General features: G+C 56.6%; 2 long non-coding RNA genes across 2 annotated transcripts; one reads left to right on the plus strand and one right to left on the minus strand.

Moving 5' to 3' along the window:
• Positions 1-2,003: 2,003 nt before the first annotated feature.
• LOC109293354 lies at positions 2,004-3,538 on the plus strand. The gene is made up of 2 exons (XR_002096305.1): positions 2,004-2,131; positions 2,904-3,538. It is a non-coding gene; the product is annotated as an uncharacterized LOC109293354 (long non-coding RNA).
• Positions 3,343-6,919, minus strand: LOC109293355. The gene is made up of 2 exons (XR_002096306.1): positions 4,787-6,919; positions 3,343-4,726 (listed from the first exon to the last, which is right to left on the minus strand). It is a non-coding gene; the product is annotated as an uncharacterized LOC109293355 (long non-coding RNA).
• Between the last annotated feature and the right edge of the window lie 4,309 nt (positions 6,920-11,228).

The following is an 11,228-nucleotide window of genomic DNA, read 5'->3' on the forward strand; positions in this document are numbered from 1 at the left end:
CTGCTCCTCCATCACACGTGCAACCATGCTGACACATTGCATGCAGCTTAAACACAGCGACCCCACCGCAGCAGAACACTGCTGAATGGGCTCTGTGCTAATACACCTCCCTCACCAGGAATTTTTGGCTCCAGTATTTCTCACTTGGGAGCCAGGTTGCTGCCAATTGCAATGGCAAAACGATCCTCGCGGCTTCATCAGTCGCACCCTGTGGAGGCGCGTGCAGCCCCTGACTGTCCTGCGTACAAGCCTGGGACTAGAGTCCTGCGCCCGGCGTGGAGGCCTCGGGTGCAGGGGGAGTTTTCAGCGCATTTCTCTGGATGGCAGTTTTGCAGAGCTGGAGAAAGAGTTGCTAGTGAGGCCTGGTGGAGGGAGCCGTCTCCTGCTAGCCGTAGGGCACCACAGATGAGGCAGGTCTCCGTAAAGGCACGTCAGTGCACTGCTCTTCAACACAGGGCCTCTCTTCGCTTGGCCAGGGGTCGTCTCCACCGGGCCCCCGGGAGCCCCGTCAGGTCTCAGTGTGGAGCCCATCACAGAAACCAGCAGGACGTCTGTCCTGAGTTGCCAAGGGGCAAGGGTGGAAGGAAGGAGCCTGGAGACTCGCGGCCCCTGGCTGGCCTGTCCCCAGCGGTGCTCAGAGCCCATTGCTGGGCTGGCAACGAGGGATGCGTGCCCTCCCACTGGTTCGTGCAGGGGGGAGTGTAGCCCAGGCCCTGCCAGGCTGACGCTGCTCACAGGTCCCTTCTCAACGTGATTCAGAGCCCGACCTTCCCCCTGCTTTCTTCAGCCGGGGGCACAGAAACCATCGCTTCCTGACTCCTGGGGAAAGGGTCCCTGCGGTCGGCCTCAAGAAAGGCACTTTCGCAGCTCTGCTTCCTGGCATGAGTGCTCAGCCCGAGGACCCAGGCCTGCCCCCATCTTGCTCTGGGCTCTGGCCATGAGTCCCTGGGCTGCCATTACATCCAGAGACAAGGGCTTCTGCAGTTTGCTTCACCTTGTACTAATGAGCTCCAGCCTTTGGACTCCAATTCAGTTGCTGATGCAGCAGGTGGACTTAACACTGGCAGGAGGCCGGCCCTACTCGGTCTCTAAGGGGCTCTTGGTGATCTCCGTTCATCCTCGAACAACCCCACACAGCCAGGAGCAGTGGGGCTGGACACGGTGATCTCACAAGGTCCCTTCCAGCCCTAAACTTCTGTGAATCCGTGTGTGAATCACTTCCAGGTGCCTCCCAGTGACTTCCCCCCGCTTCCCCTTTGCTCACCCCTGCCACATCTGGGAAGCCAATACGTTTGCTTACCAGGCAGGGCACAGCTTCCAGCAGGTTGCATTAAGAAATCAATAGAGCAGCAGGGAAAAGCAGAACAAAACCAGCAGCCAAGGAAAGACGCTGCAGAGCCAGTTCCTCGCTCCCTGCAGCCAGCACGAGAGGAAAGAAACCGCTGCAGGCGGATTTTGTTCAGATCAGAGGCTGACACCAGCCTGGGAAGTGGACGCAGGGTGGGAAGGCACCAAAGTGCTCAGGCATACTCCAAGGTGAGCTGAAACCCAGCGCTTAGCGGAAAAGCTGTAACTTGTGCACTTTTCAGATGCAGGTGGGCCTGGCAGCCACGTAGCCGTCACGGGAACAAGCACGGCTATGGAGACTCCAGGCTGCTGCGGTTCTCAGCGGCCCCGGGCGCTGGTTGAGCTCATGCGGGTAGTTGCCGCCCCCTTCCACCCACTCCTACATAGGCTTGAGCGGGTCTCCCCGCCGCTCAGGAAAAAGCAGCAGTGTCAGCCCCTGTATTGCAGGGCAGCTGGTTTCCGAACGCTAACGAAGTCTCCCATTGCAAACAGGCCTCGTACCGTCCCTTGAGAGACCAGGGGCTTCTATGGTGCCAACCAGGGGGTCCCCCTTCTCGCGGGTTAAGGGGCAGGACTGACCTAAACTGGCTGAGGAGCTAGACCCGCAGTCCCTCACCAGTTCCTCTCTTTGTGTCTGTGCCTTTCCCCCAGTCAAGGAACAGCAGGCAGCAAGGGGACGTGGATGGGGCCTGGAGGCTGGGGCGCATGGCCAGGCTCATAAGCACAGTCTGCATCATCCTGGGAACCATCATCATCGTGCTCTACTTCTCGCTCAACTTTACAGGTAGCTCCCGCTCCCCTCTCGCCCCCTGCCAGCCAAGCACGCACCCCAGGAAGCCCCCAGACCTGCCCTGCCCTGTAGCTCACCAAGGGGCATCCAGCATGCTGGGAGCTCCCAGCCCTGCATCCTCTAATGCATGCAGACAGCTGGTGCCCTTGGCATCAAGGGAATTAGGCTCCTCTGTTCCTTGAAGGATCAGCCTTGTTGTGTCTGCGTGGGAATGGCTTGTAGGTGTGTGGAACAAATCCCTTTGAGATCAGACTGGCATGCAGGAGTGCTACGTGCCCGTCTAGCCTGAACTCACCCTGTGCCCCTGTGGCATCAAGGGCTAGAAAGGCTCAGGGTACTGCCCCGCAGGTGAGGTCTCCCAGGATCTGCTGGGACCTGGGCTGGCAGACTGAGGGATAAGTGCCAAGTAGCAAGTAAAGTGGCTGAGAACATAGGACCTCCTATGTTTAGACACCGGGGCTGCACGATAGCTGTCCCCTCCCTTTCTAGGCACCTGAAAGGAAATCCCAACGCTATGTTTGGAAGTAAGGATTGGAACTATAAAGTGACAGAAAACAGGCTGGAGCACTGGACTCGGAGGGTAGTAATCAATGACACAACGAGTCCAGAGGCAAGCTGCTCACCCCAGGGCCAACGCGCTCAGTATGCTTCAGCTCCATCAAAGACCCCGCAAGACTCAGGCTAGCTGAAAGAAGGAACCGGCCAAGGACATAGGGCAAATGCGCTAATTAGTGGAGGATGCTCTAAGACTCTCTTTCTTTTGCAGTTTTCAAGAAGAACTAGCATGCAGACGCCCTGACGAAGAAGGCACCTTTCCTTCAGGGGCTTCTATTTGTAACCTCACGGCAAAAATGCGACCGTTTCAAGGGCCGGAGCTAGGAAGTGTCGCTGTTGGAGCATCGTCCGAGGGAGTGCATGCATTTATTTCTCAGCCTCTTGGAAAATGATTTCACACTGAACAACTTGAGCGGCGCATACAAGAGCTCGACAAGGCCTGGGAGAGGTCTCCGATCCCAAGCAGAGTGGAGCAGAGGGAGATCCGCTACCTCATTCCTGCCCAGTAAAGAACACGGAGGGGTGGAGACCAGGAGGGAAGAAGGAGGTTGATCTGGGGGAGAAAAGGGCCACCAAAGTGGAAAGGGGCGAATGGGACCCTCTGAGGAAACCTCTTGACAACTTTGGCACAAATGACTGTTTTGTTTTGCTTTTTTAAAACAACCAGTCGTCTCTCTGGGAAAGCTCCAGCTGCCACTGGGAGATGAAGTCTGTTTGGCGAGCGGGGAAGGAGCACACTGCCTCCGGGGGCCACCGCGTGCGCCTCCCCACAGCCGTGGCACCGGGGCCGACCGCGGCTGCAAGGCACGGCTTTGGCGGGTTTTGTATTTTTGATGAAAAAAAAAAGACAAAGACCATTTGCATGCAGCTTCATAGTCCCCCCTGCTCCAGGGCTGTCCAGACAAGCTCTCAGCATTTAAGCAGCTCAGAGCTGGGAGGGCCCGGCCCTGATCCACAAGGATTTTCCAGCTTGCAGGAGATCTGCCCACAGCCGAGCCCTGGTGGGGGTGCTCGTGGTAGGAGCGATGTCTTCTCTTGGAAACAGGGCGGTTCTTCCATCTGTGCCCCAAACAGTGAGCTGGCGCGGAGGGGATGGCAGGCTGCAGAAGTTGCGGCAGCCAAATCTGTCTGCTGAGCTCTGATGTCACATCCGTCACCGCAGGAGCTAAAGGCTTGACCCAGCAGCTGCCGTGGCTGATGCAAAGATGCCCACTGACTGGGCTGGTCTTGCACTGGACTGTCTGGGGAGGGTCTCAAGGGCACAAAGAGGATATGGGCACCAGGTCCTGGCCCACGGGAACTGGATCCCTCACATGTGTGGCAGGGTCAGCCTCATGGATGTTTGGTTCCTAAATGTTTTACATTGCAAACTGCCTTCCCCAGGGCCTTTCCCGAGCATCTGCAACATGCTGCATCACGTGGCGCTTTCCCCAGCAGCTTCCTGGCCTCTCTGCCTCCTTCCCTCGCATGGCCTCACACCACTGCACCTTGCTCTGCCCTTCCTGTGTGTCAATCCCTGGGGTTGCATCCTCTTCTGCCACCGGCCTTTGGCACAGTTGTCCAAGGGATTAGTTTGTGGCTCCATGTCCTGTGGCCTCCACGCTGGCTGAGCCCCCTCTCCATCACGCTCTGCTAAGTCGCAGGCTGGGGAACTAGCACTGATGTCTTTGTCTGTCGAGCCAGGCAGCTTGGCCTGCACTGGCAGATAGAGGCCACCCCGGCTGCAGCAAAGCATAGTCTGTTTCCTCTGCCTTGTGCCCCCCGGTGCAACTCTGAGCCTCTTGGAAAGATCTGACCCAAAGCTACGGGCACCCAGAGCTTATCCCCGTGGGGAAGTTCCTGCGCAGGAAGCCAGAGCACAAAGTGACGGTGCTGTCAGGTCTCCAAAGTGATGCCTCCTGCAGCCCTGTTTTGCGGTGGGGCATGCGACCTCCCAGTTGGTGCACGCCAAGTCTGCGCTGGGACTCGGTGTGGACCAGCGAGCCTGCCGTACATGCACCCCAGCTTCCCCCGCAGTCACTTCCCTGCTCAGCTCTAGTCGAGGTCTCTTGCCATGGGCTGGCTCGCTCCTCATTAGCGTGTTTGCTTTTGCACGGTGGGTGGCTCAAAATCTGGGTGACAACAATGCTGAATCCCCTGGACACGCTGCAATGCTGCCTCTCTGGCCTGGGTGGCATTGCCACCACTTCCCCAGCCACGTTTCCCTCCCCTCTGTTCAATCTCACAGCATCTGCAATGCAGCCCAGCTTCCTTCTGCCTGCTGGCACTGAGGGCAGGGTGCTGAGCTTAGCAGAGAAGGGAGCAGCTTAACAGGGCACAGGTGTGCTTAGCCGTCCCTCTGTGCACATAGGCAAGCCGCTGTTCACTGAGCATTGGCCCGTGGCAGGAGGGGAGGGTGAACATCCCAGGTCTGATGTCCACATCCCTCACGCAAGCAAATAGCTGGTCCAGCCACTCCTCTCTCACCTGGTGGCAACCAAGGAGCTGCTGAAGGGCTGCACACGGGGCCTGCTTCCAGGAGCAGTTTCTCCCCTGTGCTGGTAGGTCCACAGAACAGGGGTTTCAGGCGCCTTACCTCCCTCCTGACACGAGCCCGCTGCTCCCTGTCCCGTGTTCGGCCTGCCCAAGCCAACCCGATGGATGGCTTGGGGGTGACTTGGGAACCTGAACAGAAAGCCTCTGGGAATGGGAGGCGTTGGCACAGAAGGATAGTTTTACTAGCAAATGCTAATGCCCGAGAGCCAGATATTTATTAAATAGGTGCTGAAACACTGCTCTGACCGTGCGACACATTTCGCCACCACGAACGCAGTATGCCTCGCAGCCCCGTACCAGGCAGCTGAGCACTGCTGTAACCTGCTGCACAAACCTATGGCGCAAGTTATTAGGTCTTCCAGGAACCAGAAGAGCATTCCCCTCCTGAGGAAAACATACAGGGCCGAATGCCTGGGTTCCTCTAGGGATTTTGCAGAGGAGATGTGTGTGCACACGGGGGACTGTAGAAACACCTCTCATCCCCACCCAGGAATGGGCTTCCCGGCAGCTGCCGTTTTAACGATCCTTTCGAGAAGGGGGTTCCAGTGTGATGAAGCTGAGTGGAACAGAGAAATCAGGACTCATCTGAATGCATGAGGAAGCAAAAGCTTTCAGAAGACAATTGCAGTGATAATTTGTCGGATGCTTCCAAATGGGCTCTGCTTTCTGCCTTACTGGGCATCATCAGACTGCCAAGGCAACAGCTTCTTGATTTACTGTTAAATATAATAACAAAGAAGAATTAAGGCAATAAGTTCCTTAGTGATTTACTCTTCTCTCTAAGACGCTCCAGCCATTAGACTTCCTTCCAAGTGCTCTGCACTTCAAAGCTCCCTCCTCAGCTCTTTGCTTGTGCTTAGACCCGCTTGTGTCCAGAGCACGCTGCCCTGTCAGTCCCAATCGCGGTCCTGAGGCCACTGTGCAAGCCCCCTGGGGAGCACGGCAGGCAGGGACAGCTCTGGTCTGGAAACAAATCTTAAGGCAGCAGCCCGGGGTTCCTCTGCTTGGCCTTCATTTCATTCACGGCACCTGTCCAGTCCCAAATGTCACCTCTCTCTCGCTCAGGTTTACAGCTCTCAACTGCTTGCAGGTGCACCTCAAGGTGAGCCAGGGAGGAGGTTTACGGAGGTTTACCAGAAAGGTAAATGCATGCTCTGGTGCATGACAAATGGATGCTACCTGCCAGCAGCTTACCCCGTGTCACTGGCTCACCGTTTGGCCGTGCCCCCATCCAGTCTTCCATGTATATTCATCTTTCCAGTTTCTTCTCGCTCCTTCCTGAGTTCTTCCCAGTTCAATCTGGGCCACCTATAAGCTTATCTACGCTCCGGCTCGCTGGGGCAGCAGGCAGTGCTGTAGAGGTCGGCTGCTGGAGGCTGCCAGTTTCTTCCCTGCTCTACAACACGATGCTCCTGTCCTGATGTTTTTGCCCCTGTGCCCCGTGGCAAACTACACTGCCTGCGTCTCCCCTGGGTCATTCCACATTTTAGCATCCCTGGTGTAGCTTTCCACTGAGCTCTGCCATCCTGATTTGCTTGGCCTAGACACATGAGCCTGCATTCTCCCAGAAGGAATTTGGTATCTCCCTCCCCCTCCCCAACCGTGCCCATTTATATAACTGGATAGATCATAGAAAACGAGGGTTGGTCACATCTAGTCCAGCCCCCTGCTCCAAGCAGGACCAGCCCCAACTACATCATCCCCACCAAGGCTTTGTCCCGCTGGGTTTTGAAAACTGCCAAGGATGGAGACTCCACCACCACCCTGGGTAGCCTGTTCCAGTGCTTCACCACCCTCCTAGCAAGAAAGTTTTTCCTAATATCCAACCTAAACCTCCCTTGCTGCAACTTGAAACCACTGCTCCTTGCCGTCACCACTGAGAACAGATCATTGCCATCGGATCACCTCTTTCTCTGCTTGCAATCAGTGCTGCTCCTCTCGCTGTTATCACGCAGGGCCTCATCACAATACACGTAGGGAAAGGACTTTTCCTTGCCCCTCCCTGTGCCCATCTCTCAGTGTTGTCTCCTTGCTGCTGCCCCACGTATCAGCGTTCCCCACTGCAAGGGCTATGCCAGCCTCAGGGCCTGGGCAGCTCTGCCCACCGGTTACTTCTCCAACATTCAAATGCATTAATTGATGGGAAACTACCTACTCTGGGTCTCCTGGTCTGAAACCACGTGAAGGCAAGGGCAGGGGGGCAGAGGCAGGAGGAGGAAATCCGGCCCCACCTGATGTTGAGAACAGGTCGTGGGAGGCTGAAGCGAAGGAAAAGGTAGAAAAAGCGGGTATAAATTCAGTCAGGTAGCAGTGGGAAGCACAAGGTCCTGGAGGTCTGTATGTCAGTAGATATAAACTGCCCATGCAAGAGTAGTATGTGTGTGTGGACTGACATAACTCCCTGACTCTGCTCGCTTTGGCTCGAGTTGACTGCCGCAAGCTTGGAGGGCCGTCTCTTGCCAGCAGGAGAGATGCTGGAACGAAGAATAGCCCCGAAGGAGGGATCCAGGGCCTTTGAACAGAGCAGCTCTTGTGCCAGCAGGATGCTGCAACCAGGGGCTTGAGAAGGGCCGAGAGCTTCAACACAAGTTGACTTGACTGCCGCAGCCGGCTTGCTGTTCATGGTCGGCTCGGTGCAGAGGTGCCCAGAGACGAGTCTAAAGGGTTTCTAGCACAGATGGGAAGGAAAGAAACCAGCACTCGGTGCGTGCTTGGTTCTAGCAAATGATGAGTGGAAGGGATGAATCCCAAGCTTGGGTTATCCACTTCCTCTGCTGGGCTGGCATCCTGCCATCTTTAATTAGGTCTGAGCTCAGGACCTCGCACCCTCCCTGCTAAGCAGGTCACTTCTGTTTCGGTCCTTTTTAGGGGATGACAAGATCTCAGATCCTTTACGCAAAGCCTGTGGCCTATTCCTCGTGGCTGCTGTGAGCACATCGTGCTCCCAGCTCACCCTGTCCTGAAAACGGGTGCAAAGGATCCCCCTCCGCTAGGGATTTACAGAGCACTCCCTGCAAGCAGCACGGCCACGTCAGCAGTTCCAGCTCGGGGCTCTTTTCTGCTGATAAAGGCTCTTTTCCCAGCAGGGCGCTGAGACTGTATCTAACAGACTTTCCTTTGTATTTCTTGGCATGAGAAAAAAATAAAATAAAACGTAACCTGCATGGTCCAAAGTGAGCTGGCTCATTCTGTTCAAGTGAGGAGCAAATAGGAACTGGACCCTGGGCTTTGCTTCCTGCACCTGGGGGGGAACGGGGCCTTCAGATGTGGCAGGAAGAGCGGGGATGGGAAGTGGAGGCCACATCCCATCCAGGCTGCTCCCTGGGGAAAGGGAGAGGGGATGCCGGGGGGGGCGGGGAGTTTTCATTTAATAGCCCACACCTCCCCTGAGGGGAGCAGGGGCTAAAAAACTTGCCATGCGTGTGGCAGAGAGAAGGCAGCAAGAACTGAGACGTACGCACAACTCCACGGCCACCCTCCACCTCCGCTGTGGCTTTGAGGCACGCACGCTGGTCACGAGCCAGTGCAGCTGCTCCAGCGCGGCACGCGGCGCTCCACGCGCGCCTGTGCAGGGCTAGGAGCCCGAGGGGTCCGCGTCAGGAGGAGTCAGCCCAGCGCAACCAGTGCTGAAACCTCCCACGTGGAGCAGCTGGGACCGTTGCGCCTGGTCTACTCCTGGATGAGCCGCGAGCTGGGACTGAATGTATGCAGGGGTGTCTGCTCCCAGCGTGCAGCGCCGCAGCCCATCACAGCCCTTCACATTAATGCAGCGCTTCCCAGAGCCGGGGGAGTGGATCGGTTCCCCTGCGAGAGGTGGGGAAACCATACTGCGCAGTGGAGCTGGGACAAAACTGCACTGCACCCGACTGCGGCTCCTCTGCCCTCTGCACGGACCACGCGTCCTGCCCAGCCTAAGAGGACTGCTACCAGGGCGCTCCCTGAAGAGCTGACCTCTCACGCCCCTGGGTGCCGTCACATTTGCAAAGGAAAGGATTTACCAGGGCTCTGCAGCCAAGGTACTCCGCTCTGCCACAAAGATGCTTTGAAGGGAACCGGATCAAGGATCTGCAAACCCGAGAGGCAGAACACCTGAAACCTGAAGGCGCCCAAAAGCAACACCGAGGCCAGTTCTGGCAGTCCTGACAAGGGGAGGAGACCAAACACCTGGGGAAAGTAGCCTAGCTGGTGACAGAGCCTCCCTCTGTGACCCAGACATACGCCTCCTACCAGGCACGTTAAAGCCCAGACTATTTCTCACCTCCCTGCGGCCTCACACAGACCAAAGGATCCAGCCAGGACTTTCAACAGTGACTGGTGACTTTGGGTCTCCAACTTAAAAAAGCTGCAAGGGGACGGATCTGCAGGAGGCGCTGAAAATCAGGTCCCTTCAAGGTTTTGTAAGCTGGGCACCCCCATTCCTAGTCCGTTCCCAGGAGGGCCCTGTCAAGCAGCGAGCCTGGACTGGACTGCATGTCTGTGCGCCAAGTACAACAGAGTCCCTACCAGGGCTGATGACTCTAATGGCGCAGTAGCATTTAAGGCACGTCTCCTAGTTAAGCAAAGATATCCGTTAGATGCTTCTGCACCCAAATGCCTGTGCATCAGTTAATTGCCAGCACTCTCCTCCAGCTGCATCTCCAGGTGAACAAAAACGCTCCGCCCAGCGGACATCAACTAGGAAAGATGATCGCGTCCAGTGAGACATGAAGGAAGGTCTCCACGCAGCGCCTGTCCAGCTCTTCATCTCGAGACCTGGCTAAAGAGGGCATCTGGCAGGCCTCCCAGCTCCCTGGGCCAGGTCCCACCCCCCTCCCCAAAAAGTGATTAACACCCCCTACAAGTGTTGGCTTTTGTTTGTGTGCTGCCCCCCAGGGCTCACCAGCTCTCCCTATGCCAAGAAGGTAACAGGCGTCCCCCCGCCAGCTGCTCTGATCCAACATACCCACTTCAGAGCCCATCAGAGCAATGGCCTGAATGGAACAGAAAACGCTTCCCCCTCTCATCCTGTGCAGCAGCAGTGCTGATGTCTGGGAAACCCCTGCAAGCCGTGGGGTGAAGCGGCGAGCGGGGAACATAACAGCATTGCCTGGAACAGGCGCTGGCAGGCAGGACTCTCTGTGCAGGGAGCGCAGCTGCAGAAACAGCAGCGGGGGCACCTCCCGCACCATGACCGATTACGGGCAAATTACGGAAGCCTTCACCCTCCACCCCCATCCTCAAGGCCTGGCACCTGCTCCTGCTGGGGCTGCAAGATCCTCCAGGCAGCTCTAAACTCAGGGCTCTGCAGCGTGCAGCATTTCCAGCCAAGGTGGCAATAGCCCAATGGCAAGCCTTGCCGTGGACTTCATTAGTCCGAGTACTGGCAGCTGGGGTTTTGCTTAGGATGTGCTGACTGGGTTGGATGCAAAGGGATGCGGGGTAGGGATGGAGAGAGGTGGTGTTCAGGACCATGTCTCTGCGCTGAAAGCCCAGCCCCAGCTCTTGGGCTGCATGTGCTGAGGCAAGGCACCGCTCTGCCAATTCCTGTAACAGCCAGCACTGCACTAGAGGCTCCTTTCCTCATTAGAGAAGAGAGCTGTAATTTCTTCTATTGCAGAATCAAAACAGTGCGCTCAGAACCTCAGAGGCAATTAGATCCAATCCTTGTGCACCTCCCAAGGAAAGTGCAGAGCTGCTACTGCTGTGCTGAGAGTCTCCTCCCTGCAGAGGAGAAGAGCAGCAAGACTGACACCCATCTCCCCAGTGCCAATATCCAGAGGCCGAGGTTAAAGCCAGGTGTGGCACAAAGCCTGTGCTAATGATTTTCTCAGGTTTAAAATGCAAGATCGTTTGTTCCAGTGATGAAAGGTAGCAAATGTGGTCCCCATCTTCAAGAAGGGGAAGAGGGAGGACCCGGGTAACTATAGGCCCGTCAGTCTTACCTCAATCCTGGGGAAACTCTTTGAGAAGATCATCAAGGAGCACATTTGTGAGGGGCCGGCATCAGAAATGATGCTCAGGG

The sequence above is a fragment of the Gavialis gangeticus genome, unplaced genomic scaffold, assembly GCF_001723915.1.
Source record: "Gavialis gangeticus isolate Ggan-Ray unplaced genomic scaffold, GavGan_comp1, whole genome shotgun sequence".
Taxonomy (NCBI): Eukaryota; Metazoa; Chordata; order Crocodylia; family Gavialidae; genus Gavialis; species Gavialis gangeticus.